This window comes from Zonotrichia albicollis, chromosome 13 (genome assembly GCF_047830755.1).
Source record: "Zonotrichia albicollis isolate bZonAlb1 chromosome 13, bZonAlb1.hap1, whole genome shotgun sequence".
Classification (NCBI taxonomy): Eukaryota; Metazoa; Chordata; class Aves; order Passeriformes; family Passerellidae; genus Zonotrichia; species Zonotrichia albicollis.
Window position 1 is genome coordinate 14,563,240 of NC_133831.1, and position 24,859 is coordinate 14,588,098.

General features: G+C 40.2%; 1 long non-coding RNA gene across 1 annotated transcript in view; it reads left to right on the forward strand.

The window, feature by feature from the left end:
• LOC141730740 (uncharacterized) overlaps positions 1 to 22,052 on the forward strand; it is a 28,277-nt gene extending 6,225 nt beyond the window's left edge. The window contains exons 2-3 of the long non-coding RNA XR_012582372.1: positions 19,678 to 19,784; positions 22,004 to 22,052. This is a non-coding gene — a long non-coding RNA (uncharacterized LOC141730740). The remainder of the gene's footprint in view (positions 1 to 19,677; positions 19,785 to 22,003) is intronic.
• The last annotated feature ends 2,807 nt before the right edge of the window (positions 22,053 to 24,859 follow it).

The following is a 24,859-nucleotide window of genomic DNA, read 5'->3' on the forward strand; positions in this document are numbered from 1 at the left end:
ACTTCTAAAGCATTTTTTTAAATCTTGTTCCTTTATTTGTTTAGAAATTCACTACAGTCTTTATCGAGAATGATTTCACACATGAGTAATATATTATCTTCTTTTAAAGCTTGTCTATATATTATAGTAAACCATCACTTAAATCTGTGCTGGCTTAAGATCAACTTCTATATGAATTTATTTTTAATGATTTATCTTTCAGATTGTATGTAATGCTCGTTAGAAATTTTTAGTTCAGCCTATTTTTTTTTAACCCTGAAACAACAGAGCAAATAGTTTGGGGTTAAAGTAAAAATAAAAAAAAATATATTGACCAAACAAAGGCAACAGACTGAAATAAATTCTTTGTTGGAATACTTAAAACCATATTAACGGTTAATTATTTGGGTTTTTTTTAACTTTGCACTGCTTTTTTAGGAATTTTTTTGTTCTTTTCATTATCAAAATGGCTACAACATTGTGGCTTTACTTCTTTTACAAGATTTAAAATGATCATTTTCAGGAATGGAAGTAGATTCCGTAATGTGGAATAATTAAAGGCTTGGAGAGTGTGGAGGGATAGAATGTCAGAGAATAAAAATATAGTGCAGAAGGTAATCTCACACCTGAGGAGCTGCAGCTGCACTAATCACCAAAGATTGGGAACAGCCCTGCCCTTAACAGGGCACAGCTGTGTCCAATAAGGATGAGGGCTATAAAAGAGTGGGTTTGGTTGAGAAGAGAGCTGGAGTTAGTTGGTTGTGCTGTGAGGAGATATCCATGAGAAATCACCAAGGTATGGAATTTCTGAAACATGACGACAACAGGAGAGCCTGGAGCTGAGTGCTGTAGTCACTGTTATTTGGAATTTACAGAACCCAGCAAAGCTTTCCTGGCTGTGTTAAAAAGGGCTTGGCCAGCCTGAGCTGCCTGATCTCCATCACACCTGAGGCAGGGGTGACTTTGGAAGGCCAGCCTAGAATAGAGGCTGGACAGAGCTAAAGAATAAACTTGGGATTTATTAAAAGGCTTCCATGGATCTGCCTTGGGCAGCACAAGAGCCCAGCCAGGGCTGCACCCAAGATGAACCAAAATGTTCCCAAAATGCACGAGTGGGCACAGGGTCTGTCACTGTGATAAGTTCTGCTCCATTTGCACCTTGCAGTTCATTGTCCCATTCCAGCTTTAGCCCAGGCAGTCCCATCCTGCTTGTTTTTCTCTCTCCAGCCCACGGTGTTTGTGCTCCTGGGGCTGAGATTTGGATCATTTGTCCTTGGTGCCCAGCTGGAGCAGGAATTTTTTTGTCTCCCTACTCTGTGCAGAGAGCTCACCGTCCACTAATATGGAGCACAGACCCACACACTAAATCAGTACAGAAGCTGAAAAATAGAAAAGCTAAAACCTGAGGCATCAGCAGGAGGTGTGCACAGCACTGATGGACAATCGTGGTGTGGGTGAAGAAGTGGCAAGAGCAGCGTGGGGCCCTTGGGTGGGAGATTCCTGGTGGGAATAAAGAGCAGAGCCAGGCAAAGGGAGAGAGGCACTGCTCCAACCATGCTCCAAAGAAAGTTTAGCTCATTGAGTTTTGGTTTTTACTTATTCTGTTATTCCTCTTGATTGCTAATTGTTCTGTGATACCCTCTGAGTATTTAAAGAAGGGGCTGAACCTGAGTCTCACCCATTGAAACCCCAGAGGTTTTCCCATTAGGATTAAATTATGAGCACAAACCACTGCAGGATTGGGTAGGAAAGTAAAGGGGTCCTGTGCAATTTTGGGGCAGGCCAGTACCCTGAGCCTAGACTACACCTTCATTTGCTACTTTCTTGTCAGTTTTCCAAATAATACCAAAATCAGGGGTAGTTTCATGTTTAGCTTGATCTGCCTTTTGAATGAATGGTATGAAATGGAAAAAAGAAAAGTTCTTTCTTGAAAATTATTTAAGTTTAGCAAAATATTGATGAAAAATAAATCCAAATATACTGTATTTTATAGAGAAAAATATATCCAGAATTTCTCATAGCCTTTATTCTCTCAAATCTGTCCTGGTTTTCTTTTCTAGACTGCATAGATAATTATAGATTAAGCATAAATTCATCAAGCAGCAGCTGACCAGACTGTTCTAAAAGGGGAGTGTCATGGTCACTGAAATATGCATTAACATCTTCAGGGTAGGACAGGAGAGAGAGGGGGGAAATAATGTGCATTTAAATAAAACTGTAACTTGAGGCTACAATTATCTATACCAGCAACAAGCCGATGTTCTTTTATTTTCTGTATTAGAATATTTCTTTGTTGCCTTCAATGTTGTTTTAGTGATTTTTGTAAACCAAGCAAAAATGTATTCTGCTTATAAGAGAAAATGTGCTCAGTTTTGTATTTTAGAAATATTTTTTATTTCTACAATTCACAAGCTCAGGTTTTAATAAAACAGGCATTGTTGATCTGAACTTTACTGTTTCCCCCCCACCTCGACCTTTGCTTATTTTAAAGGGTAAGTGCAATGAAATTAATTTTTTAACTTATTACATATGACCAGTAACATAATCCAAGTACTTGAAATAATTTTCTCAGAATGTGAAACAGAACTTAAATTAGTTAATAATAACAAGAATACAGGTTGTAAACAAAGATCAAAAACCTCCTCAAATTAGGCATGCATCCCTAAGAAATGAAAAATAAAATAATTATTCTGTGACATGCTCAGGAATTTAGACTTAGCAGAATATTAAGTAAAATCTTTTATTCTTCCCATTACTGCAAGGTGAACAAACCTTTTGTTTGCAATCTATAATTACAAAATATTTTTTATGTTAGGAAATGTAAATATTCAACTTAATTATTTGGTATGCACGAAATGCTTTGTGCCTTATCTATAACGCCATGACTCTGCACACATGTGCTGCCTTCTCTTATTTACTATTGTCTTAACTTCAAATTTATTGTCAGGAAAATATCTTCCTTTTCCATCCTTCCATTTGCTGAAACCTGGAACTCTGTCTCAGCTCGTGACTGTTTGAAGCACAAAGATACAATTGTTCTGTATGGTTTGACATCTAATTCAACGTGGGAATAATCTTAACAAAGTACTATGGAAAATGCTAGGGGTGAGATAAAAAATGCTGTATTGATGGTTAAAGAATATCACTGCCTGGTGGTACTTTCTCTTCTCTTTCTTTTCTCAGTTCTGTGCTGTGGAGCCACAGGTTTTGCACTCAAATATATGTCAAAACTGATTAATTCTGAATTCTACTGCTACTTAAACATCTTTCCAGGCATGACCACATCAGTGTAATCAGTGACAGTGATGTCAATGTAAGTGAATCCTTTTGAAATACATTTCCATTTAGCACTGATGCAATCACACAATCAGACTAGTAAATAGTCCATGAAATGGGGTGTGTGTATTGATCTCCTCCAATTGAACATGCCAGTGTAGTAAGAATTTCCCAGTTATTTAACTTCACTATAAGATTCACTGCTTTGGGCTCCTATTGCTTGCCATAGACACAGAATCCCAGAGTGGTTTGGGATGGGAGGGACATTAAAGCTCATCCAGTGCCACCCCTGCCATGGCAGGGACACCTCCCACTGTCCCAGGCTGCTCCAGCCCCAGTGTCCAGCCTGGCCTTGGGCACTGCCAGGGATCCAGGGGCAGCCCCAGCTGCTCTGGGCACCCTGTGCCAGGGCCTGCCCACCCTGCCAGGGAACAATTCCTCATTCCCAAGATCCCACCCAGCCCTGCCCTCTGGCACTGGCAGCCATTCCCTGGCTCCTGTCCCTCCAGCCCTTGGCAATTGTCTCTCTCCATCTTTCCTGAAGCTCCTTCAGGCCCTGCAAGGCCACCCTGAGCTCAGCCAAAGCTTCTCCTGTGCAGGTGAGCAATGGCAGCTGTGCCAGCCTTTCCTGCCAGCAGAGCTGCTCCATCCCTCTGCTCATCCTGGAGCCTCCTCTGGGCTCTCTGAGCAGCTCCAGGTCCCTCCTGGGCTGGCCCAGGCTGGGGCAGCTCTGCAGGTGGGAAATCACTGAGGGGCAGTGTTGGTGCCTGCTCTGCCTCTGGGACTCAGCTCAGGCTCTTCCTGCTCCAGGAATCCACATTCTTGTTCTGTGTCTTTAGAACAGGAGAATTCCATCAACCCTGGAGATAGCGCAGAGCATGGAGGGGATCAGTTTTCTTTTTAGGTGCTTATGTTGATCATCCAGACTCATATGATCAGCAATAGGAAAGTTTTCCTAAGTTGGATGAATCTGGGGAGCCCTTCAACCTTTTTTTCACCTGGAACCTTTTAAAAGATCTTCTCTGTCCTTGCAGAGGCTTTGAATATTAGCAGCCTCTTAGTCTTGTATCTTGTCTGCTTTGATTTAAAAAATTATGGTGAGGATTCTTTTTCTTGCTTAAATGGTGTTGTGGATTTGGTAAAAGCAGTGTCCAGGTGAGGGAGAATGGCTGGTGATCAGGTGCCCTGAATTTGCTGTGATGAAACAATGAAAGTGAAGAAATTGTAGATACTGTAATGTTCATTCAAACAGAAAGAGATTGAAAAACAGCTGCACCTGGGGAAAAAGATTTGGAAAGACACCTGGATATGTTCCAAATGTGTGCTTTCCTAATAATTAGCACATCATACACCTAGTTAGCATCTCATAAATAACCATAAAGTAGTCATTTAATGAATCATTTTACTTTGTGCTGTCAGAGGTTACAAAAAAAGCAAAATACTTTGTTTATTTTAAGAACAAGGTGTGACTCTTCTTTCAGCATCATTTAAAAAACTGCAGAAGGAAAAGTGGTGTCACCTTTCAGAGCAGCTGGGGTGTTTTTAAGCTACAGAGCATGAGTTATGTGCTATCAAGTGCATCAGTGGCCTCAGTGCAGTGCTGGGGGGTTTGGCACCTTGCAGAGGATGGCATTGCTGGGGCAGAAGTCATCCCTTGGTTTGTAGTCTGAGCCCCCATGTTAGGCTCCTTAGGCTTCTCATCTCTGTTCTGTTTAAGCAGACTGAGCTTATTTAGTGCTAACCAAAGCATCTGTGCAGCCTGGGCTGTGTAGGGCTGGGTCTCATCCTGGGGGCTGCAAGGAGAGGTCCGAGTCCTGCTGCCCTCTCTGGGGTGAGAAATCAGCTGTGATAAAGGCACCAGGCTGGGCTCACCAGGGAGCAGAGGGCAGGATATGTCCCATGGCTGTCCCATTCTAGGGGGTGAGGGGGAACCCCACACTTAAAGAATCAGCTCCTTCCTGAGGATAAGAAACCCCAAAAGTCTTTTTGGAAAGGCAGGCTTGGATCTTTTCAGGATTCTGCTGCTGGGAGTGTGGATTCCCTCAGCAGGAAGGGATGGGCACTTAGCGGCAGCAGGGTTGCAGGAAAGCTGGTCAATATTCAGGGGAACATCCCCCAAGCTAAAAACAGTCTAACCAAAAACAGGACAGCCAGCCAGGAGGCCTGCGGGGATCAACACACTGCTCCTGGCAAAATTCAAACATGGAAAGGGAATACATGGGAGATAGAAACAAAGACAAACACAAAGTCATTCCTGGGAGGAATATAGAGAAGTTGAGCGTTCAGGGATGGGTTAGGAAAGGCACAGCCCACTTGGAGTCAAGTCTGGTGAGAGATGTCAAAGGCTACAAGAAGAGTTTTCATAAATACATGAGGAGTCAAAGGAATATGAGGGAAAACAGGAGCCTGCTGCAGAGCTGGGCAAGGCCCTGGGCCACAGGGGGGAGGAGGCTGAGGCATCCAACATGTCTTTCATCCCAGCCCCAGCAGCAAGGCTGGCCTGCAGGAACACAAGGCCCAGCAATCCCAGGGAGTCTTTGCTCAGGTTGGGGAACACCTAAACTGCACATCCCAAAGTGCCTGGGCCCTGATGGGTTCATGCCTGATTTCCTTGTGGGGCCACTCTCCACCACCCTGGAATGGCCATGGAGCTTGGGAGATGGGCCTGAGGACTGGAGGAGTGCATGATGTCCTTTCAGTGCTCCAAAAGGGCAAGAAAGAGCCAGGGAGATACAACCAGTCATCCTGGCCATTGGCACCACCCAGGGTGGAGCACCTAAAATCCTTTTGTAAAGAATTTTCATGGGTATTCTTGTTATTATATTTTTATAAATATGTGAGGAGCCAAAGGAATACAGGGAAAACAGGAGCCTGCTGCAGAGCTGGGCAAGGCCCTGGGGCACAGGGGGTGAGGAGGCTGAGGCATCCAACATCTCCTCCATCCCAGCCCCAGCAGCAAGGCTGGCCTGCAGGAACACAGGGCCCAGCAATCCCAGGGAGTCTTTGCTGTGATGGGACCAGATCAGGTTGGGGATCACCTAAACTGCACATCCCAAAGTGTCTGGGCCCTGGTGGGTTCATGCACGATTTCCCTGTGAAATCCACTCTCCACAAGCCTGGAATGGCCATGGAGCTTGGGAAAGGGGCCTGAGCATTGGAGAAATGCAAAATGTCTTTTCAGTGTTCCAAAAGGGCAGGAGGAAGGAGCTAGGGATCTACAGGCAGTCATCCTGGCCATGGTCACCACCCAGGGTGGAGCACCTAAAGTCCTTTTGTCAAGAACTTCCATGGGTATTCTTGTTATTGTATTTTTAATGTGTAAAATTATGCTGTTCTGGAGGAATTTCTTCTATAAGGAAAAAGTATTCAAAGTCTGGCTTCTACATACAGGCTTTTAAAATGAAAAGTAGCCTGTTTTTTAAGCCCTTGGCCTTGGTGGTGGTGATGTGAAGGTACTGTGAACAACTGGAAACTCAACTTTGAGAGAAATCAAACATTCCTTTACAAATCCAGGCCAATTTAAGGCTTAAAACTTTTAGGTAGTAACTGTTTTGTTCTATTGCTATGCTGTATTTGTACAGACTAAAAGTTCTAAATTATGCATAACTTAAATTTCTCATTGGAATTAACAATTACATTTCCAGAGAAATATCTAAGTTGGTGGTTAGCTTTGCAAATTCTTTTTTTTTTCCTTCATAGGTAGGGGAAACTTACCACTGATGCAGCCAACCAGAAAGAACAAAAATAAAGTAGAAATTCAGGGGAAATATTATATTCTCTTTTTCTTCTATTCAAAATTAATGATAATGTTTGTGATTAGTCTGTCATACAAAACAGGAATAATTAAATACAACAAAGGCCTCTGTATTTAGAATTAATTAAAAATAGTTAAATAGAGCACATCACTAAGGAGCTTTTCTTGTTTGCCTGAAGTTAAGTAAATATGCTCAGTGTTGTAGGATCCTGGTATATAAACAGTGGAAAGAGAAGCAAAAAGGAAGGTTTGGAAGGTGCAGTCTGTATTTGTACTCTGGGCTTGCTGAAAGTCAGGGTGGCTATTAGAGGTGTGAGTGCTGTCCTGTGTAAATCTGATTTTGAAGCTAGTTTATGTTTACTAAACTCTCTTATATGAGGCTCATCCCATTTTTATCTTCTGGCTTTGGCCTCTTCAGTACCCCCACAGTTTTTTTTCCTATTGCACAAACAAGTGAAGAATACTTTTTCATGTCCTAATCCTTCATTGTAAGGATTGGGTTTAAATGCTGAACATAATAATTGTGTTTCTTATATAAAGACAAGTAAAATTGATGAAACTCTGAAGTGATTCAGTTGATACTATAAAACTTACTGTGTTTGTTGGGCCCATAGACTAGGGGGAAAAACAACCAACACATAAAAATCTGTTGAAGAAACTTTTGAATAAATAAACAGAAAAGTATCCTTGGAGAGGCTTTGACATCCATCAGCCTTCTTTACTTGTTAAGTACCAGTAAATGTCTGTGGAAAGAAAAACTCAGAATTATCTAATGTGGCGAGTACAGGGAAGGTATTTTTGGATTTCTTAATGTAGCTTTCCATTCTGCAATGCATCATTAGGTGTTATCAACAGCAAGGAAAACTGCCAATCATCTTAACAACTAACTGCTTTTAAAAAGCCATCTAGTGACTTTAATGATGATTAAGTATTTATGAAATTAAGTAATGCCGAATACACAAATTCCATCTGGTAATGATCAAGGTGTTTATTTTGTCCATATTGTTAGGCTTTGCTTTTGCAGAGCACTCTGAGCATATGCACACTTTTGAAGCCAGGAGAAGCCTCTTACATAACCAGCATATTTTAGTTACCTTGAAAAATAAACCCCCAAATGTCAGGACCCAGGACATCCCTCTGGCTGTCCTTAGCAGCCAAGGCCCTGCCAGGGGGCTCAGAGACCCTGGCACAGAGCCCAAGATGCCCTTGTGGGTTTGATTATGACCCACAGAGCAAGTTACCAACCTTAGATGAAGATCAGCAAGCCATGAAAAATTAAATGGAATGATAGTGAATTTATCACAGGGTGAAAAAGTCGATTTTTGGGGTTTCAGAATGGGAGTTCAGGGGGTAAGATGGAGGGATCTGGGCATGTCCAGCCTTTCTCCTCCTTCTTGGCCTCCATGTTCTGAGTGATGTTGGCACTTACAGATTGGTTTAGAGTAGAAGCTCACTGTCTAACATAGGTGATAGGTATTGGGAAGTAATTGTAAACATTGTACATGTAGTTTTTAGTATAAAGCCATAACACTGCCCTGGGGGCAGGCAGAGTGCCTGGAACTGTCCTGCTGGATGGACCTGGGCAGGGCAGGAGAAAGAATTTTATAGATAAGATACAAAAAACAACCTCGAGACCTAGAAAGGAAGAGCTCTGACTGCTTCTTCAAGTGCTGGGCTGGGAAAAGAGACTTTCCAACTTTTCTTGGGGTCACTCTCACAAGCTAGAGATCCCGACACCCAAAGACCTCCAAGTCCATTTGGTTTGTCCAGTGAGCAGCTGTACTCTTTACCTCTCAATTTTATTCAATATTCTTTCTGTGTTTTACCTTCCCTCAGAATTGTTCCCTGGCAGGGTGGGCAGGCCCTGGCACAGGGTGCCCAGAGCAGCTGGGGCTGCCCCTGGATCCCTGGCAGTGCCCAAGGCCAGGCTGGAGCAGCCCCAATGGGACAGGGGGAGGTGTCCCTGCCATGGCTGGGGTGGCACTGGATGAGCTTTAAGGTCCCTTCCAACCAAACCATTCTGGGATTCTATTTTGGTTTGAGTTTTTTGGTTTCATTATTTTTTTTCTTACTTTTGTTTGTTTGTTATTAACAACTGGTTTATTATTTTGTAGTCTAAAATAATTGAAATAATAAAACTCAGTGAAAGTGGCCCTACAATGTCCCTAGCTTAGAAGAAGGGTTTGGGGTATGACATCCAACATCCTGCTCTAAATAAGTTTGGGCAGGGTCTTGCTTTCCCATTCTACTTCAACTCAACTAAGGGCTTTACCCCAATAATATTAAGTAATTATTCCTTTCATTTTATGTTTTTAATTAGCAGAAAATAAAAACAAATAATAAACTGAAATGCAGGCACTTCGGGCAGATGAATGTGAGAAGTCTGCAAGAAGTTTTCAATCAGTGCTAGCTGAAGTTTTTTACTCATTTACAAACTGTTGGGATACCTTCAGAGTACTCATTTCTAAATCAAAATAATGCAGCATCTTGGAAAATTTGAGAGTCTGGTCAGGACTGGATGAATATTGCCCAAACCCTAGGTACTAGATGAATGTAGGTGGAAATCAGCTGACAAACCTGTGTGGCTGAAACCACCCTGTTATGTCCCTGAGGAATTGAGAGCCTTAACTACTGTACAGCTTTGTAATCAGTGAGAGTAATCAGCTGTTAACATGTCTTGCAGCTAGGAGCTCAGTACCATTTGTTAGGTACTGAAGTATCTTTGCAAATCTGGCTCTCCATCCTTCTGGCATATGGAATCCTCCTCCTCTCCCTCGATTGTGCTGTTGCTTTTGGCAGCACTGGCAGCACTGCCCTTTTTACTATTATCCCTCCTCCCCATGCAGGAACTTCAGTTAATGTGCTGTGACCTTCTGCTCCCTGACAGTCAGAACCCAGAACCACAGGGGGTTGGAGAATATTGACCCTTTGTCTGACCCACTGCTTCTCACTGGCTGATCTCCTCCTCCCCTGCACACTTCCATTTGCCAGGGTGCCCACTGGGCACCATTTCTGTGTTTGGAAGCATTTAATTATTCTTAATTTTTTTTGTTTTGCTTTCCTTTCTTGGCTCTGAAGATATTTTGCTGATACACTATTGTAAATCTGGGAGGATGGGTGCAAACAACTAAACCAATTATCCTTACCTTAATTATCCTTATTATCCTCACTCAAACCTTTTTTGTTTGGTTTACTGCATATACATACACACAGAAGAAAAATAACCTACTAGTCCTCATTCTGTTCTAACAGATTCATTGACTTGACTCAGCCATCAGAAGTTTCAGGTTGGAATTTTATACTGCCAGTCAGCAATCTAACAAAACATTTCCTCAGGCCTAACCTAGACAGACCAAATCAAAAAAACTAAAAAAGAATTCAAACTTAATTTGTAAATGTAATATTCTGAATTCTGTAGGCAGTTCCACTATTAGGCAATATGCCTTAGTGCAGCTATATGTGTTTTCATTTTCAGAAGACCCTTCAATACATATTTATAAACAACTAAGATTTCTCTGAATGCATTTTTATGCTCTTTCTCAGGCACTTTTTCACTCTCTCACTTTTTCTTTTTTTTTTCTCAGATTAATGTTTGATTTAACCCTACATTTTGCCAATGATTACCCTGATGTTTAAAACTTTTATTTGAAGAACTCTCCCAAAAGGGAGCATATGCCAAATTGTGTGTTGGTAATTACAAACATACATTTCCATCATTCAGTAACCAGACAAGTCTAGTATGCTTATTTCCTTGCACTTGCCAGGCAAGAGAGATTATATTATCTCATTAAAACATCCAACTTCAGTGGCAGTAACAGACTAAACTCAGCAGAACACCAAGGGCTGCTTTTTAGCAGTGAATAGCAGCTAAAGAACTAAGTGATATACATATTTGTGTTTTCAAGTAAATAACCCAAGATGAAGAGTGTAATGGAATGATTTTGCAACAAGCCTTGGCTCTGAAACAAATGGACAAGAGAAATAGAAGGTGGATTTTAAATGTTATTTGTCTCCCTGTAAATTATGCATTTGTATTTTAAACGACTTTGCTCTTTAAATAATTAAATAAACACTGGGTTAAAGCCACTCATTTATGTGTCATAAGACTGCTCAGTGTTAAATGAGATTAAACGAGTCTTTCATTTTTGGTTAATAGTTGAATTATTAATTGTTCTTGTATGCCTCTATAGGGATTATTTGGAGAACAGAATTTAGACTATGTTGTCCTAAGGAATACAGAGTGTCTGTTTTCAATTCAGTGCTGAATTAACTGTGCTGGGGTCTGAGGAAAAGGCTGCTGGCCACCAGCCAACAGCAATTGCCACAAGTCAGAAGAGCTGCAGGCAGCAGGTCAAATTTTAAAAGTACAGAATGCTAAAGCTCAATTATTTAAATCAAAAAACCTAGTGTGGATGATCAAATAAGCAGCTGAGAGTATTTGATTGGGAGCACATGGAAACCATCTGTTCCTCTTAAAGCAAACTCCCAGTAATAAATACAGGCAATCAGTGCTGTTAGCTGGCTACACTTACTTAGGACATTAGGATGCCATTCTCGGATAATTTATAAAAAATATTGCAGATTATTTGTGGAGAAAAATATGTACATGTTCACATGTGACATGCCCCACAAAAGAGTGAAGAGTTTTACCTGGTTATTCTTCACTACAAATTAATGTTGTGTAAGTATAGATATTTTTCTGCCTTTTTTAAAAATTTCTTTTTCTTGATGATCTGTCTAATCCAGATAGATTTCCAACAGAGAGTTCTGAACACTGTTATTTTACATGTAGTCTTGTTGAATGGTCAAAAAATATCTTACATTAATGTTATCTTTTTATAAAAGAGTGTTTGGTGCTGGAAGTGATTGAAAATGAAGGAGAACTATCTCTCTGGTTTGATAGCAAAATATTTTTGATGGCTGTTGTGATATTTAATCCATTGTTGCTTGTTATAGAAGAGGTTTATAATAGTTGAATTCATTACCACTAACTGGGATAATAAAATAAAAGCAAGTATACAGGAGGCTTTTCCTGCAGTCATTTTCTAACCTGTAGTGCATATTTCCTCCTTTTCAGCCCCATGGCAACCCCTCTCCAGAAACAGGAGTGTATTTGGTGCTTATATGCAGCACCATTCTGAAATTTGATGGAAAGTTTCTTCCAAATAGATGGGACTTGTCTTCTGTTTGTGGAATGATTGCAGGGAACAAAGGCAGTGATCAGGCGCATGGAACTGCACAGAAGTGTTGGAGAGGGCTGATTTTTCATGAATGTACATCTCTTGTATTACCTAAATATCAATTCTTGTTGGTAATAGAATCACAGAGCATTCTGAGTTGGAAGGGACCCAGGAGATTCACTGAGTCCAAGGGGCTCCTATGGGCATCAAACCCTCGACTTTGGTGCTCCTGGCACCATGCTCTGGTACTGTACAAAATCAAGGATTGTGTTCCTTACCTCCAAAGCCCTTCAGTCTGCCCAATGGCTTTCAAAATATTAATTTTCACAGGCAGAAGGTGTTAGTGGGACTCTATGAATGTCCAGGCTTGGTTGCCATAGGGGTGCGCACAGATCACCACCTCTTAATCCATTTCAAGTATGAATTTACTTGTTAAATTCTTCTGGCCTTTCCCTCTTTACATTCAGTATCTGACCTTTGGTCAGTAACCCTATGTGCCAGGCAGGAGTTTTGGAGCTTTGCTCAGCTTCCTGATGCCCAGGAACCTGGGATAAATAGCTGTTGCATACACAGCAAGTGCAATAATTCTTGAGACATCCCTGAAGTCAGTTTTGCTAGCTCTGTGCTGCCCAGTGCTTAAATTAACATCCAGTATTGTATTGTTGATGGAGTTTAATTGCTGCTAGTCACTTCAGAATCTGAAGAGTATTGTAGATGCTTCACAGAAGCAGAGAATTGAAACTGCAGGAAGTCTTTGGGTCAAGAAAAAGCACAATGATGTCAGTGCCTTTCTAAATGGTCTGTTTCTTTTGAGGATCTTTGTGCTTGTGAAAGCAAAGCACAATAGACAAGGAATCCTCAGTGAAGGAGGCTGGTGTGAAACCTCAAGTCCCACCTAAACAACCTCATGAAGTTCTGGACAAAGTGAAGCTTAGGGGGACATTTTTAGCATCAGGATCTGATGGAGGAGAGGGTTGGAGGGTTGAATGAAGATATCATGTCTCATCACTTGTGTCCTGCTCTGAGAGGGAAATTTAATTTTTTAGAAGTTACAGTGAGTGTGTCCAAGCTCCACCACAAGCTCCTACCACTTGTCCTTGTAAGAGGAACAACTGGAAGAATTCAAACCAGCTGAGTGACTGAATCATAGTTTGATACCTGTGCAAGGGAGAGATTAAAGGAACCAGGCAAAGATGTTCTGAAGATATGTACAATAAACTGCTTACCTTTGAAAACTAGGGCATCTAAAATTGTAAAATAAACATAGGAAATTGTTACATAATTTGCATAAATATGGAACTCCATCTTTATATATCATGAGAGAAAATGCCCTCTCACTTCTTTTTTTCTCCTAAATTTCTTGGTTTACATGACTTTGGCTGTGTTGAAAGGATTTAGGCTGAGGAAAATTGGTAGAATAATATAATGGCCTTTACGTCTTCTACTTTTGGCTGGTAAAGATTAAAGTTTTGGGCAGTTCTGCTACATGGAATTTAATAAACTGCTTGGTGATGGTAGGTAAGTTCCTGGAGCAACAAAATGGGGCATATTTCTCTCTTTTTGTGAGTGCAATGTGTCCTCTCTGCATCTTGTGAGTTTCATGGGCAGGAGGAAGGGTAGACTGAAGGCCAGGTCAAGTAGCATAATAAAAATGTAAGTCAAAAGTCAAAAAGCACACTCATAACCTTCTTTTCTGGGAGTTTTGTATGAAAACATGTTTTGTTTTTCTTCGCTGTGGTGCTCACTTATTTTTCTCCACCTGAGCAGCTGTGAAGTTGCACCAAGGGGGAGACCTCATGTAAACCTCTGTTCTTTGAAGTAAAAAATCTCCACGAAATAAGAATGGCTCAGAAACAGCTTAAAGGCAAACAACATCATGTACTTGATGGGAACAAAAATCACTTTTAAAACATTCTTTGGGTAGTCCTTCAGAATGTTTTTGCACAAGTCAAACTGAAACATTTCAAATGTAGGTGCTGTTGTGATCATTTGTATAATGATCTTTCAATAACACAGTGTTTTACTTCAGTATATTTCAAATATCTTTGTTCAGTTACATAAAGTTATGAATCAATTAATTACAAGTACAGATGGGCAAAGCAAGCCCCTTAATGTTGATGACTGTAGAAATCATGCACAATATAAGCGCTTTGAAATTTATGTAGAGGTGGCAGCACACTGCACAATTTTTTTTGTACCAATGGTTAGGCAACTAATTACAGTGTTCTGTATTTGTGCTGTCACTAAATGGTTTCACAGTGTGTAGCCACATCAGTTCTGTTCTTGAATTTGGCAACTTCAATTATTGCTGATAAAAGCTGACTTGTTCAGAAAGTCTAAACTATGGGAAGTATGCTATTAAATTCTCCAGGGATCCTGTTTTCATTTAAACTGCGTTCTTTAGTATCAAAAACTTGAATTTTCAATGAGCAATTGAATAAAAACGTAAATTATTAAGCAGAGCTCAAATCTTAGAATGTGGAGTGCCCTTCTGGCTTATGTAGGAACTGTTTTATTTCAGAATAAAAGTGCTGCAGCATTCCTTAACGGCAGTTAAACATTTAAAGATAAATTTTCTCCTTTGCACTAGTGAGCAAATTATAAATTTTGCTTTTTGTGGGGTGCATGAGTGTAATGTGTTCTTGCAATGTTCATTTAAATAAGGTAGAGAAGACAGCATGGTTGTGTGTTACTGAAAAGCATTAAAAACTAAAATGTAGATGGGGAAAAGAATTCCATCTTGTGGAGTGAACTACAAGTGTGGCATTCACATTCCCTGAACATGATTCCTTCACCCAGGATTCTTCTCCTGGGAAGCTGACAAACCTCAGAGAAAAGGAAAACAATTCTTATCTCATTTGCTTCTCCTGTGTTGTGCTCATGTGGAATGTGTTTGGAGATTGTTTACCCACAGGTGATTGTTCCATTGCATTCTGCTGTGAGTTGTTTTCATTCTTTGCCAATCAGGGCCAAGCTGTGTCAGGACTCTGGAGAGAGTCAGGAGTTTTCATTATTATCTTTTCTGTGTTCTTTGGTACAGCATTCTTTAATATAACATAGTATCACAAAATAATAAATTAGCCTTCTAAGAACATGGAGACAGATTCATCATTCTTCCCTGCCACTGGGCTCACTGTGCATTTACAATATACAAGTAAGGCTGCAATTCTGGAGTTGGGGGTCACACTGAAATCCCATGGAACTCGTAGCCTGCAAGTAACAAATTATATTAATGGCAAAGAAACAGGTATTGGTTCATACCCAGTGCAGAAGAGATGCTAGAGATCAACAGGTAATCCTCTTATCGAAGAGTTTGTAATGAACGCTGATAACACAGCAATAGAAATAATGTATGCAGGAGTGAGTAATATGTGATGATAAGATGCTGTGGTTTTTCTAGAATTACTTTGTTTGTCAGTGAAGAGGAGTAAAACTTGCTGTGTGAAGGCCGGTGAGAAATAGGCGTAGAATGAAGTGGATAAGGGAGGGCAGGAGGAAGAGTAAAGGCCAAGGGATTGTGAAGACAACAGAGGGGAATTTGGGGCTAATGACAGAATTCCACAGAGGAGGAAATTCTGAGAGCTGGCTGATAGCCTGGGAGAGGCAGCTGCTTTAGGAAGCAGCAGAAGCAGCACAGATTTGGGGTGAGTTAAAGAATATGTCAGAAATGGAGACAACAAAAGAAAATTTCCCTTTCTCCGTTGCAGTGCTTGGGTGGTGCTGATGCACCTTGCTAAGCATCTTACAAGGTGTAGGGATGTTTTGTGTTTCAGGCCATTTCCAGCTTAATCTCCTGATAAGCTTCCTAACATCTGTTCTGAACCTGACATTTATTTTCTTTTCTATGCTATCCTTGAGGTAAAATTCTTTTCTCTGGTCCCACTGCAGCTCTCTTATCTACACTGCAGATCTTTTTAGGAGTTTACATCCACTGACAGGAAGTTTTGCATACCAGTCAAGCTCAGAATATATTTAAGGATTCTTTACTTTCTCACTTCAAATGTTACAGAAAAAAGAATTAAAGAAGTTCTTGCAGATTGTTTTCTGTTATTGTTGATGCTATTCTTGTTTTTTTTTTTTTTTTTTTCCCTTCACAACTTTTTACACTACTTAACACTTGATTTTGGAGAAATAAAAGACCAGCTATTGACAGGTAACATTCATTACAAGTGTTATTTGTGGCTGTGTGCACTTTATCAAATCCATAATCTGGCAAGCATTTGATTAGGAAGTAAAATGCTGTACATAATTTTGAATTTAAACATTTCTGTTGCTCCTGGAGGGTTACCACATTTCTTTATACAATGAACCTCTTTTAGAGGCCTGTGGACTTTTGTTGCCAATCAGTAGAAAAGTTCATTCATCATTTTTGTGGTGACTGAAGCATACCATAGTTTTTGGTTTTTGTCAGCATATTTTAGTCTCCTAGGTGTTTACAGGAGCTGCATGTTCTTCACTGTGTTTTTCACTACATTCCTAAAATATTTAAAGGTGCTTCCTTTTGCACAGCACAATGATCTGAAAGATGTGGGGGCGTGGGGTTGATTTGTTTGTTTGTTGTTTGAGGGTTTGATGGGTGCTTTTTAGGTGAAAAGAAGATTCCTCAATTACATCTACAGATAGGAAGGAAGTATTCCCTAGGATAAACAGACATTCCTCAGGGATTCCCAAGGAAAGTGGTTTATGAGAGAGCAGAACAAAGAAATTGTCAAGATTGACAAATAATGAGATATCTGCAGGATGAAAACACTTTGTTTTCAAAGTAAGTGAACATTAAAATACCAGTGCAGAGCTCTGTTAAAAGCCTTGATAGAAATGTATGGAAAATAGAGTTTTAATCTTTAAAGGATCAGTTTTATACATAGTTAGGAAATACTCAGAACATGTGGCATTAGTAGTAATTAATAAAATTTTAACTCAAACTAGCCATCTATTATTTTTGGTAAAGCCATTATTAAGATTAGCATGGCAAGTAGGAAAAAAAATGGCATCCAGCTCCTGAGGAACACATTTCTGGTTTTCAATTAACAGGTAAAATAGGTTACATAAAATGTAAGAACTGGGATAAAACACAAAATCCTAGTGATACCAATTAGAGAATGAATCAAGAATCAATACAAACAATTATATTGTCCAGAATACAAAATACATAGCTCATGGTTTGAGCAGGATTTGGAGAACTTTAGTTTTCTGTGACTTTAGTGAAACTTTGGTGCTGGTTTGAGAAAGGACTTAATAACAATGTCTGTATCTTATCAATTAGTCATATTTGTGTGCTCTTGTTAGAAACTAATATTGTTATGCATGATGCAGCCTAATGTCACCTATGCAAGGAAGAGCCCTTTAATAAAGTGCACTCTGATTGTGATTTCCTTCAGGATTCCTAAGGAGATAATAGGAATTTGAGAGTTGTCATACACTGTATCTTATTCCTAATACCTGAAGCTGCAGAGTTTTCACTAAGTGTTGCCAGGAAAAAGGATTGGAAATGTCAGAGGAGCAGAGTGACCCTTCCCTCTTTATTATTTGAGCTCTTGGCCAACAATGGAGCAGATTTATTGAGCTGGAAATGCCTTGAAGAGCCTTCATTGCATTTGATTGTGACTTGTGAAGAATCTTCCAGGAATTATAGCTCAGACTTTTAAAAATTATTCTTGTGTTCCACCACATCTTGTGGGAATGAATTTCACAATGTAACTATGGATTGTGTTAGAAGTTTAAGCATTACTTTCCTTTTTGGACTTTTAATATGCTACCTAATACTTTCATTGATGGTTTCCCAGTTCTTGTACTGTGAGAAAATGTATTGCCCCACATTTATTTTCCTCACTATTTCTCAAGATTTTATAAATCTCTGTAGTATTCTGATGCCTTGTTCTCACACTGTTCTAGCCAGTCCTTCTATGGTGTTGTCTTCTCTAATCTTCTTATTCCCCTTCTCTGAGCTCTGCGAGCAGACTGGCTTCAGTATGAGATGTCATTCTTCCATGAATTTAAATCAAGGAGAATTCCTGAATATAATGTAATAATTGTATGGGTTACATTTTTATATTTTTCAGAGAACTGGCCACAGTGAGATGAAGATCTCTTTTCTGAACTCTGTTGTTTTGGTTCAGTATCCATTTCTGAAAGACTTTTCCTTTAGTATGAACTGCTGTGGACTTAATTGACATTTATCCCCAAGTTGGTCAGGATATGAAAAGCTCTTCCTTCAAGTTTTAGTCTGCTTAATGTGAGAAAAAAGAAAAAGTATGTTGAGTATGTAATTCCAGAATAATCTCTGTGGCAACAGTTATTGGTGCTGGATTATTTTATTCCCTCCAACTGAAATGTATGAAGGAAGCAGAGTGCTGGGAAGTCAAGTCAGAGAAAATAGAAGTTCTACCAAGCCTGCCAGTGCAGTGAATGATCTACCTGTCAGCACCCAGTCTGCTCATGAAGATGAACATGTGCTCTCCTGCAATGATTTACATGCCTTGGTATGTTTGGAACATTATTTGCCTCAGTGAAGATGTCATTTTTCCTGCTTTTCCTAGATTTGTGTAGACAGATGACTTTATGGCCAGAATTCTTTGTCTCTGTGCTGAATTGCTGCAATGCTTTACTGTCTCTCTGGCTGATTATGGGCTGCCTGCTGTGCCAACACTTATCAGCAGTGCTGTACATGCTGCACTTCACATGCACAACCCCTGCAAAAGCTCTACAAGAGGAGCTCTTTGATGGATTCAGGGGGAGATGCTTTTGCTGTTGTGCTTTTCTAAAATGGGTGAGCTCTGAATGAGCCCAGAGGAGGCTCCAGGGTGAGCAGAGGGATGGAGCAGCTCTGCTGGGAGGAAAGGCTGGCACAGCTGGGGTTTTGGGGTGAGCTCAGTGTGACCCATCCCTGGAGATGCCCAAGGTTGGATGGAGCTTGGAGCAGCCTAGGATGGTGGAAAGTGTCCCTGCCCATGGCAGGGGCTGAACAAGATGATCTTTAATGTCTCTTCCAACCCAAACTATTCCATAAATCCCAGAGCAAAGCCAGCATAGGTCCTGGTTCTGAAGAATGCCTAAATGCACATTTCCTCTAAGCAAGTGCCTGAAACTCTCCTTGAGATATGAAATGACCAAAATCCACACATTGTGTTAGTGGGTGATCTAGCGGAGTTCCATTTTGTCCCACCTGTTTCTCTTGAAATTTTCTCTACATTTTTGGAACTTCTTACTTCAAAAGATAAGTCCTATGAAGAAGCATATTAGAGTTAATTAAATAATTAAATAACTAACTAATTAATTATTATTAATTATTAGTTATTGATTATTAAATAATTAAATAATTAAATGGCTGGAGTTAATTAATTTAGCTTTTTTTTTTCCTGGAGAGAATCTGTAACTTTGTAACCAACTGAGTAAATGGGTACTTGTAACTGAACGCAATTGTGAACATGAAACTTGAGCAAAGGGCTTTTCCTTTAAAATCCAACTCTGCCTTCATTTCTTTGATACTAGGTTATGATACTTTCCCCTGATGGCTGAGATGGATCTTTTCAATAGAAATCTGCACTTTGTGCTCCCAAAACCCTTCTTGTGAACTTTGTCAACAGCTTGGAAAACAGGTATGCTAAGATTTAACATAGAGCTTGTGATGATTTTGATAGGACTTGCCAGTAACTTCCTTTTTCTTTTCTGTTTTTCTTTTTTTTAATACTGCTATTACTGTTACAAGCTAACATGATAAAATAAGCAGATCTTGATTAACAGAGTTATAATTGTCAGGGTTTCTAAAACATAAGCTCATACTTCAAAAAAATTTCCATATAGTCTGAGATCTGTGCTCTGCTTGCACATATCTCTATCCAAAGCATTTTTAAAGAAATGAATAATGTCACTGTGGTCATCTAAAACGTGCCCTTTGTCCATTTTTACATATTTTTACAGCACCAGGGTTGTAGAGTTTGTTAAAACTCGACTAACGCTTACATGCCATGTTTGACTGAGGTCACAGTTTTCTCTCTTGGCCTCAGCTCCTTTCCTAAGCATTCTGCTCATTGCTCTGAAGCTGATGCCATCCTTGACCTGGTGCAAGAATTCCTTGCACTTTTTGCAAGTAGTTGATTCTTGGTTGGTTCTTCTGGTTCCTTTACAAAAACAGATGGTTATTTGCCATGATAAACCTTTGCAATTTTTAAACAAAAGGTATGTATCATGTCTTTCTTTCTGTTGCCACCATTGCCATCTATTTTTATTTCTTGTCTCTCTTGTGTAGTGCTACTTGAAAGTGTAACCCATTCCTCCCTGTAATTAAATTCCTTGGGCAGAATATGCATCAGAAGGATGAAGACATTTGCAGCTTACTCACCCCCAGCATGGACACTGTGTGTGTCCCAGAGGGAAATGGGCACAAAAGATGAAATAATTGGCAGCTGTCAGCTGCTTGTCTGTGTTCCAGAGCCAGGGCCCCCTGAGAAGGAGGGTTTGTGATTTATGTGAGGGTCGATGGCACCTGTGACAGGGGACAGGGGCCTCACCTGGCTGGCAATTGGCACTCAGGGGGCAGCAAAACAGGGGAAAACAAACCCTATCCAACTTCAGCTCCTGATGGACTGACACAAATTTCCTGTAGGAAAATATTTGGTGTTGGTTTCGTGAATACTCACCAGACACCTCAGACAATTGTTTGTTCTGTTTGCAGCTAAATTCTGCCTCTCCTCAGCCTTTAAAGGAGTTCAGCCACCACAAGGCCTGGAGAAAGGGAGGTAAATGCACTTGCAGGGACTAAATTATTAAGGTTTTTTCATCACTTGTGCTGGGGTTTAGTCACTCTTCTGGTACCATTCTTGACCTTTGAGTCTGATCCAATTTGCAGTGAAGACGTTGGAATAATCTAGAGGCATTTTTGAATGAGGGAGCCATAATCATAGAATTACAGCATTATGGAATCTTTCAGGTAGGAAAAGACCTTTAAGATTGAGTCCAACAATTAAGCCAGCACTGCTTGACTCACCACAAAACCATGTCCCTGAGTGCCACATCTCCTATGGCTTTTAAATACCTCCAGGGATAGGAAACCAGTGTTTAAAAAAATATTAGTGAAATAGGATTTTTTTTCTTTTTATACAGTATTAGGCTTGTAATCTGCCAGTGGCAGATTGTTAGAAATGCAATAGTAATCATTGCACAGGATATTTGTCAAAGGAAAATATTTTTTGATAAAGTGCGCTCTTATTTAAATTTTTGTACCAAGAAATGTGTTTTTATTAACAGATTACTGTTTGTTTATATCCTCACTCAAATGCAGTATATCTGTACTTTGTGTTTATCATAGTGTACATGCAGCACAAGAAACATTAAAACAATACTCATTCATGCACATGTGATCTTATTACAGAGGACCTAAATAATCCTGGGCTTTGTTGTTTTTATTTTCCAAAATAGCTTGGGTTTGATTAAAATGATTTATTTTAGAAGATCTCTGTCCATGACCTGCTCTTGTCCTCATGTGCAGTGATGCTTTTCCAAGCAGATTGCTCAGGGTCTGTGCATTGGGCAGCTCATGTGGCTGCTGGAATGGTTCAGAGGGGTAGGGAATGGTCTCCCAGCGCATAGAAAAACTCTCTGGGCAGGCTTGGAAATGTCCATGGTATTTGCTAAAGCACTCTGTGGTTTGACCTTCCTTGATTGAAATGCTTTCCCCTGCCTCTTTCCTGCCCCTCTTTGCACTTTAGGACATTCTCATATTGTGATGTTTCCTGGAGGTCTCTGAGCAGGGTAAAATCTCTTTTGCTGAAGTTCAGAGCTTTAATTCAGCTGGGTTTTTTCTGCTTATTTCTTTCAGGATCTGAAACTCCACTGTGTGATCTTTGCAGCCAGGGCTGCCATGGGCATCCTCAAACAGTTTTTCCTATTTATGAGGTAGGATTGTTCAACCTGTAGAACCAAGTCACCACCTGGTTAACCTGCTGACCACAGCTTTGAGCCTTCCCTCAGGTTTTCCATCACTTTTAAACTTCAGAGTCTATGAAGACCAATGGGATGGGGGAGAGAAAATACCCAAAGCATTGTGTGTTTTTTCAGGCTATTAATGCTTCTAGTCTTGGATTCTCTTTGATATCTTCTACATTTCTCTTTGTTTTGTCACTTGGCTGTAAATAACACAGTAATACACTTTCCTGGCCCTTAGGAAGGCAATGCTCTCCCACTTGTCTTGTAAAATGGACTTATCATTGAGAGGAGCATTTCTGGCAGCCCCTTGAAGAGCTTTAAATTGAAACATCCTTTTAGTGTGGAGTGGTAATCAAAATGCTTGTGTGCTGTATGGGAGAGGAGAAGTAAACGTTTTTCAATTTTATGGCACAGAGTTTTTCCCATTGTTGCAAGAGTTCCTCCATTAAAGAAGCCACCTTAAATTGCCACAGAGGTCCCAAAGAAATTCTAAAAAACCATTTGCTTTTGGAGAGCAGCGTTTGGATCAGTTGTAACTGTAATTGTACCCTGTTGTCACAGGTTCTCTGTGAGTCTTTGCTCTGCGTGTTCTCCTTCATCCAGAAAGTGCATTTGATTGGAAGCATTTTCTCCTAGGTCCTAGTGTGAAATATATCATGTGATTTCCTCTTATCATCTCCAACAGCAGTGCTTTGTTGAGGGTCAGGCTTTCTTCTCAATAAATATCCCCTTTTTGTATGATTTTAAAAACTGGAGCACTGATGCTATATGCATTGCAGCAGTGTGCCCTGTGTGCAGTGTGGAGTTTGGCAGCAAACTATAAATTGTAGTAAGTGCTGCCATTACAATAGTGAGTGTTTTCCCACAGGAGGAAACTGATCTTTGTATTCCTTTGGTGAGAGTTTTCAGGAATTTATGAGGATATGACCTAGCGATGGAGGAGAACGTGAAAATGAGATTTTTTTTGGAATTTATTTACCAGATTGTTGTAGTAGCAATAGATCTCGCATTTTTGTGACTTTTTCACTTGTTCCATTTTTCATATTATCTGATTGGAAGCATTTCATGTTAGTGGTTTCCATTTTTATAAGCTCATAATGAAACTTCATTTTCTCTTAAATTGCTCATCTGGCTCTAGATGAATACAGATGGGTTGCCAAGCACCCAACACTTCTTAGGTCATGTATTTGGAACCACTTGCCATGTGATTTCATAATCCATGGCTTCTAGACTAGATCCCCAGGCAGGCCAACTTGTTTGGCATCTGCTCTCCAGATTTCCTGACTGTGGGGGATCCCTAATGAGCTGTGATGGGAGTTGTGGCAGGTGCAGACTGAAATTGAGTTCCACAGTCAGAATAAAAATCTCCTGTGTTAGTCAATGGTGAGTAGCCATGGAAATGACAGATATTTTATCCATATCCATATATTTTATCCGTATTTGTCTAGAACTGCCAAATTTGCTTGGATGTCCTGCTCTGATTTTTAGCAAGTAGTTTGGTACCTTGAAGTGGATATTTCATTCTAGAAATACTTGTCATACTTGGCAATAAGTACACGTTCCCAAGTTTTTGGCTCATTGTCCTGACTCAGTGTTATTTTTCTAGAAAATAAATTACTGAGAAACTGAAATTTCATTTTTGAACTTGCTCTCAGCTCATATGTGTTCCATAAAATATATACAAAATAAAAGTGACACTCCACTGTACATCCCTCTAAAAGCTGAGAAATACCTGGCATTTGGCCCCTTCTTGCAGGTACATTATGATTACACCTTGCTCCCCACCAGGAATGGACTGACTACAAAAGCTGAGCTTTTTTTCTCAGCTCCTTGTTGTTTATTCCTCCCAGCTCTTTATCCTTCAGATATACCAACTAACCCTGGTTTGTTTGGGATTGGGTTGGGTTTTTTTTTTGCTTATCTCAACCTCCTCTTCTTTAACAAGTCAGCTTTTTGGCACATTCTTTGCACCTTCAGACTGCTCCTTTTCTTTCTTTCTTTAGCTTGTGATTCAGTGGTGTCAGAATGCCAGCAGAGTGCAAGGAGACAAAAGATCTCAGCTTTTTATGCCAACACCTGACTTTGTCTTGTAACAGCAATTATCATTAAACCCTTCTCCACTACCAAAGAGCAGGAGGTGCTCAGTGAGCCCAGGGCATTGGGACAGGAATTTAATATCCACTTTCCTCCGGAGGCACAATGCTTGTAAAGTTTGGTCAGCAAAATCCAACAGTTCGAGCTGTGAGAGGCTTCAGTTCAGTCACTGAGAACAGATTCTTTCTCTTGTTATTCTTTGAGCTCCTGCTTACATGTGTGGGAAGTGTGGAAATGCTAGCAGGCTTCAAAACAAAAAAGTCTGGGAACTGTTTTGCATGTGCAAAATTCCTCTCTCCCACTGCCAGTCTCAGAAATGGCTGAGCAGGAGGAAAGTATCAAAAATGAGAAAGAAAAGCTCAACCAGAGAGAGAGAGATCCAGTGTAGGAAATGCCAGCAGAGTTGGCTAAAGTTTGAGCCAGAAAAAACAGGATGTTGAATAAAGAGCAGCCATGGAGTTTTGGTGTTCGGTGCTGCTTGGAGTTCCCCAATATCAGCACTAAATAGTCCTTGTTTTTATTTTGTATGTTTAAGTAATAGTGAGAATAGAGCTCCCTTCTAGAAATTCCCGTCCCTTCATTTGCTCCAGGTTTTGGAGCCCAGGAATGGGACAAGTGAAGTGGAATTGCTCATCTCTTTCCTTTCATCATGTAT